Source organism: Arachis stenosperma, chromosome 10 (assembly GCF_014773155.1).
Source record: "Arachis stenosperma cultivar V10309 chromosome 10, arast.V10309.gnm1.PFL2, whole genome shotgun sequence".
NCBI classification, from domain to species: Eukaryota; Viridiplantae; Streptophyta; class Magnoliopsida; order Fabales; family Fabaceae; genus Arachis; species Arachis stenosperma.
In genome coordinates, this window is record NC_080386.1 from 4423098 (window position 1) to 4430166 (window position 7069).

The window sequence follows — 7069 nt, forward strand, 5'->3', positions numbered from 1 at the left end:
TCACAAAGACTACTACAACAAAACACTGTCTAATTCCCTTTTCAAGACATGCATATGAAGCCAAAAGAAACATATACCATACTTACCATCAACGGACGCTCCAGGTGCACCAGAAAGTTTAAGCGGCGCTGGAAAAACCCACATGCAACGGCATGTGCGGCGTCGCTCTTCTTGCAATAATGGAGTCGGGATGGTCCGAGAGGCTCGGCACGGCGTCAAAGCGGCCGGTGAAGTGCGGGAGGAAGGTTGCGCGCAAGTATCTTCGGTGGAGTCTCGATGGGCAGAGCCGCTGTGTGCGGCGTCGCGATGTCCGCAGAAGAGATGGAGGAGGGTCGCGCGAGAGTTTCGGTAGCGTGGCGGGGTTATGGAAGTTTTTTGAATTCTTTGTGGTAAAACGGTGAAAAGGAGGTAGGATTTTTGCTTGGGGTGAGTATGGTTTATCCTCACATTTTTTGGATGTTGCTGAATGTGGTTTGGGCTTTTGTGATCCAACCCATGCACATTTTGCCGGTTTTTGGCTGATGTGGTTTTAGTTCTTTAGTTTTACTCTATTTATTTTTTTAAATATATAATATATATAAATTAAATTATAATTTTAAATTTTATATTTATTAATTATAATTTAAATGGTTTAATCAATAACTTACTAATTAAACTAATAAATTAGTAAACTATTAATTTGACGGATTTGATTATCACTTTAATTTTAAAAAATATTGTCTTAATTGAACAGCCACTCATCAATAGTGACTGATTACCAACTGATCTACTCCAATCGACTTTCGACTAATCTCCTTCAAACGGCTCCACTCATTAACCCACTATCCTTACCCCGATCGAATAATCAAATCCAACCGCCTTAGCTTCAATCGAAACAAAAAATAATTCATTCAAATAATCTTTCCATAAAATCCCTTCCTCACTGAGAAGGTATCACTAACTACTCTATCTTGAATGTCAATATAGCTGCCATACCTACTATGAAATACTAGAAATCCAGTCTTGCAAGTGAACTCAGATTGAGAATTGACATTTTCTTCAACCTCCGAGATCCATAGCCGTTGAAAACTACCATTGACCTCTCTACAACTTTTTCTTGTGTATGTGTCATCATTAATAATAACTCATCAATTATGTTAATTAAGTGTACATCAAAATTAATTATTAATATAAAATATATATTGAAAATCAATTAATATTTGTTTCCATTATATACAGAGACATCGATCAAGCTTGACTCAAACTTACTGTTTTTGCTTCTTTGTGAAATTAACTTGTTTGTGTAGCGAAAACTTTTCAATGGATCTTGGAAGCACAGTAATTGTGATCGATCATATATACATATATAGAAGATAATAAATGCTTTAATATATGATTTGAGTAGTATTAATAACAGACTTTTTAATTAGGAAAAAATGTTTCAAGAAAAGGTACCCACTTAGTACATAAGGCAAAAAGCCTTTGGAAAGTACCATCACAGCTTAAACTAAAATAATCATAAAGAAAACTACAATGTGAACCATCTTAGTAAAATTCACTTACATTAAAGTTTAGTGAAGGAAGCAATGAGTTTAATTTAGTAATTAATAAATGGTGGGTTTAACCAATTGCAATATGTGTGTTAAAGACACATGAATTTATCATGAAAAGTTTTAAATTTTTTATTTAATAAATATAAGATAGATGTCATATTAGAAATTTATTTTTTTTTATTTTCAATAAAAACTTTTTTAATTTATAATTTTAATATATGCTCTTAAAGTATAAGATAGATAAATCCTTAATGAATTAAGAAAGGACTTTGACCTGGAAAATGGCACCGAGGATAATAAAAACAAGTAATAAAAGTGCCTCCATAATTACGACACTTGATTCTAGCACAACCTAAAAAAGTAGTTGCACCCCATACACTTTGAGCATAAAAAATACAATTAAGGGTACCATCAATGCAAGAGTTGGATTTATAGTCATAGTTTGTTTTTTGCTTCAGCTATGCATTCACAGCATCGGCACCTGATACAGATTCTGGATTATATGCAATGTTTTGGCCATATTTATTACCAGCAATAATGGTCATATCATGAATCCCATTCTTGCAATCAAAAATGTGTTTTTTCACGAACTTACGAGCATGCGATGCAAGCTGCGGATCCCACTTCAATGGCTTAATCCCAATTTCTGCGCGTGCATCGTTGTGAGCTTTAAGATAGTCTTTTGGAGAGTTTTGATGAGCTATTAAAAATAATGGAACTATACTTATAAAACTTATTATCACTGTCCAAATTTTCAAAAGCCTTTCCATTATTCAACTTCTTTAAAAAAGTCCTTTGACGGTTGCAAAAATTAAATATCAAAGTGTTATGTATAAATATAAAACATGGTTCGTTGCAGTTAAATGTACTTGAATATATATACATACAGGTATATTAATTTAGAACAATGCTAGAGAACCAAAAGGGTATTAACCAAAAATTATCCAAATATCTTTGGGTGAATCCAAAATTTTTACGAGTTAATATATATGGATGTTTCTTCTGCTAAGTATCAGAATGTTTCTTTTTCATATAAAATGGATGTTCTTTTATATATTTTTTGATTTTTTTGTATTGCAAATGTGAATGTCTCTATTTCTTTAAGAATTATATATTTTTTTTTAAAATTTTATAGATATTTAATTATTTTTACTAAAATATAACTGGATATTTCTTTTGTTAAGTATTAGGATTTTTTTTCATATTAAATGAATATTTTTTTATAATTCTGTAATTGTGTAATTTGTAGTCTCTTTAATCATCAAAACGGCACCTAAGATCCCAAAACGCAGAGAGCAACATCTGCAACAAACTCCTAATTACAAACATGTGTGTTAAATACAAAATAGGAACTCCATCATCCACCATCCTTCTCACTAGCATCATAGCACCATCTACCTTCTTAACCTTACACGCGCCCAACACAAGCGCGTCAAACGTACGAAGCCACGTGCAACGAGGAAGTAGTTGTGTCCCGTCAGATCCAGATTCACGCCAAGCGTGGACATGAAATCCACCACGCGCCGCGCGTGGTCTATGACTTTCTGGCGCGTTAGGATGTTCAGGACGGGGTAGAAGGTGGTCGCACTGGGGCGGCAGCCTCCGGCGTCAGTACGTGCCATATATTCGATGATGTGGAGCGCGTCATCGACGAGCTAGAGCTTGCAGAGGCGCATGATGAGGGAATCGAACGTGTTCTTGCGAGTGACGCCGCGGTTGAGGGTGGATAAGGTTTGAAGGAGGTGGTTGAGGAGAGAAGAGGAGAAGGTTTCGTCGGTGACGAAGTCGAAGGTGAACTTCGTGTTGAAGCAGTTGTCTTGGATGCGCTTGTTGAGGGCGTCGCGGAGAGCATGGAAGTCGCTGGCGCTTCCAGCAGCTAGGGGTGGTAAACGGGTCTAAACCCACTGGGCCGGCCCGCGTAACCCGCCAAAAAAGGTGGGCTGGGCTGGAAAATCGGGACCGCCAAATAGCAAAAGCCCGCCTAACCCGCACCGCTTAAACAGCGGGTTTTGGCGGGGCAGGGCGGGCTTCCCCGCCGGGCTAAGGTTTTTTTTAGTGATGGGGTATTTTTGTAATTTTTTGTCAAAACCTAACTTTCCCCAACCTAACTTACAAGAGTATGAAGATAAAAATTGAGTGTTTTGAATTATGTTTATGTTATTTTGGAGACAATATTTATAATTATATTTTGGATTATGTTTATTTTGCTTTGGAGAGAATATTTATACTTATATTTTGAATGAAAATTTGGTTTATAATTATATTTATTAGATATTTATAATTACAAAGACTTTAATGTTTGTGAATATAAAAAATATAATTTTTTATGCCATTAGAAATTATAAATTTATTAATATGGTTGTGAAATTATATATATTACTTAGTAGTTAATAGTAAAAAAAAAAAGAGGAGCTTTGGCGGGCTTAGCCCGCCAGCCCACCAACCCGCAGTTAGGCGGGGCGGGCTAGGATTTTAGGACCGCCTCACTAGGCGGGGCGGGGCGGGCCAGCCCGCCAAAGGGCGGGGCGGGCTTCTGGCGGGGCGGGGCAGGGCGAGGCGGGCTTCCCCGCTTGCCACCCCTACCAGTAGCATTGGTGAGAGAGAGAGGTCTGTGTGTGTGATTGTTGGAGGTGGGTAGGTTAATGTGAGAGAAAAGAAGAAGATTTTTATAGGTTTTAATTAGGTTTACTTAATCAATTTTAAATTTTTTAAATTTTAAAATTATTAATTAATATAAATTAATATATTTTTGTTTAGTTTTTGACTGATAATTTCTTAGTTCCATATACTTTTCCCGTTAATTTATGAAAAGATTGATAAGCTAATAATAAGTAAAAATAATAATAATAAAAATTTTTTTATTTAATTTATAATGTAAAATTAATTTCTTTATTTATTTATTTTTTATTTCTTCTTTTATTCTTGTTATTTCATTGAAATGAATGGCTAAATTTTTTTTACGAAATTCAAAAATTGGACTCCGTAAAAAAAATTATAAAAATATATATAATAATATAATGTCAATCACTAGACTAATGGAATAATGATAGAGCCAAGAGCCTGTTCAAGTAATGCTAACGACAACCTTTGGTTGCGCTCTTTGATTGGGTCACTGGTTTTATCTGAATATAATTAAATTCATAGTTCAATTATTTATTCATTGCTCTAATAATTAACATTATATTCATTTCACTTGTTACTGACTTCTTTATTGCATATATTTAACTTCAATAATAATTTGCATATAAAACAATACACATTATTCAACTATTCAAGTACATCAAACGTCAATTGCGGTATTTTATTAATAAAAGGTACTTTTATATAAAGGAACTACTTAGATAAAGACGCTCAAAACGTTTTTTTATAAAAAAAATTTTAATAATTAAAATTTAATACATATAATCGATTAAATTCTGTTATTTTTATCAAAATTAGGTCAGACAAATTGATTTGATCAAAAGATAGTAAATCAAATCTTGAACTGATCTAAATTAATATTATTTTTTATAAAAAATGATTACAATACCCTATTATAGAAAATAACTAAAATACTTTTATTATGTACATTAATTTTAAAAATTCTAAATTTTAGTCCTTTATTTTTCTATCGTAAGATTATAATTTAGAATTTTTAAAATTAATATTTATATAATAAGAATATTTTAATCATTTTCTATAATAAGAATATTGTAGTCATTTTTTATAAAAAAAATAATATTAATTTAGACTAATTCAAAATTTAATTCACTATTTTTTTGTTAAATCAATTTATCTAGCCTAAATTTAACAAAAAAACATAATTTAATCAATTATATATATTAAAGTTTAATTACTGAAAAAACATTAAAAGACATTTTAATGCTCCTTTATACAAAATGCATGGGTGGCTGTCAAGATACCTTTGCAATTCGCATAGCACATCAAACAAGTCATGGGTTTATCAACGCTTTGCGTCTGTAACAATGCCTTTCAATGTTTTATTTTGAGATTAAAAATTCTTACCATTTCTTTTCAAGTATATTTGGAGCTTTGAAACATGCAAAATAATTGAATTTTTTATTGTATTTCTTAGAATCAGATATAATCTAATTACTATTGTAAAATAAAAATATTAAGTGTATATATAAAATCAGTAATTATGTATTTATATATAAATATATATTATTTAATTTGTTTTTAATATATATTTTATATCAATTACTAATTTAATAACTGATTTTATATATGTAACATAATTGATTATAATGTATCTATCAGGTTCTTAATTATCTCGTAATAATCAATTTAAAAATGAAAATGATTATTTTTCTGCTAAAAAGTTTTTCCTATATAAAATTAAAACATCAAATAACAAAACTGTAAATAATTAGAATCTAAATATGGAGATCACTTTAATAAAGATACTAAAAATATCTTTTTTTAAAGATATTTATATGTATCGTGTTATTATTGGACATCTTTATTAAACCGGTTAGTAATTTATTTTTTAATAAACCTAATTGTCCGCATTATAATTATTAAATCCGGTTTGATCCGATCAAATTACATAATCTAAATTGAATATCTTTAAATTTTTTGATAAAGAGACAAATATATCTCTGACTTTTTATTTTGCAGACATTTAAATTCCTAAAAATTTAAAAATACAATTAGATTCCTAAAAAAAATTGGGTTTATTGTTATTGTTACAAAAAAATCGATTTTATTCTAATTTATTGAAAAATTCAAAGATAACCGATTTATTAATATATCCAATAATAACGCAATGCGTAAGCGTCTTTACAAAAAGATGTTTTACGCGTCTTTATAAAAACATCTCCCATTAAATATACATACATCACGATGATGAATACTTTAATTGATAGCCGCATAATACGAACACATAAGGCAAAAGATCAGCCTTTGACAAACATAAACAACCATATTGCAAGACCCACAACTCTAATGGCGAAAATTGCAAACTTATATATTAAATTCATATATATTGGTACATGACAGAGTTTATGTTAACACGTTTTATTTGAGAAAAGGACAAATAGGTCCTTAACCTTTTGTTCTACCGATATTTTTGTCCCTAAACATTTGAAAATACTTTTAAATTTCCGACCTTAACAATTTTTTGACGGATGAGTCCCTCCGTCGAATTACCTCCGCCGGACCCATCGGAGAAGTTTGATGTGGCTCCCGTGCGGATGACGTGGCATGCCTGGTTGACACCTGGACTGCTGAGTGAAAAGCTACATTCAAAAATTGGACAATAAAGTTCCTGCACCACTAAAATACGTCATTTTGATTTCATCCCTAATCCTTAAATTGATTGCCCTTTTTTCTCGAGGCCAGTGGTGAAGAGCTCAACGTGCATCAACCATGGCTGCTAATGGAGCATCAGCAACGTCGAGAAGAAGCCGCAGGGGAGTAAGAGAGGAAGATTCTGTTTCAAGCTCAAACCTTTATGTTGTGCACGACGGAGACCTGAAGGACGATGTCACCCAGAGATGCTTCTGTGGAGTTTATGCGATAATGTATATGTCGAG

The 7069-nt window shown here is 32.0% G+C and overlaps 1 pseudogene; it reads right to left on the minus strand.

Annotated features, from left to right (window-relative positions):
• Window positions 1-1990: 1990 nt before the first annotated feature.
• Window positions 1991-6823, minus strand: LOC130956613 (pentatricopeptide repeat-containing protein At3g56030, mitochondrial-like; annotated as a pseudogene).
• Between the last annotated feature and the right edge of the window lie 246 nt (window positions 6824-7069).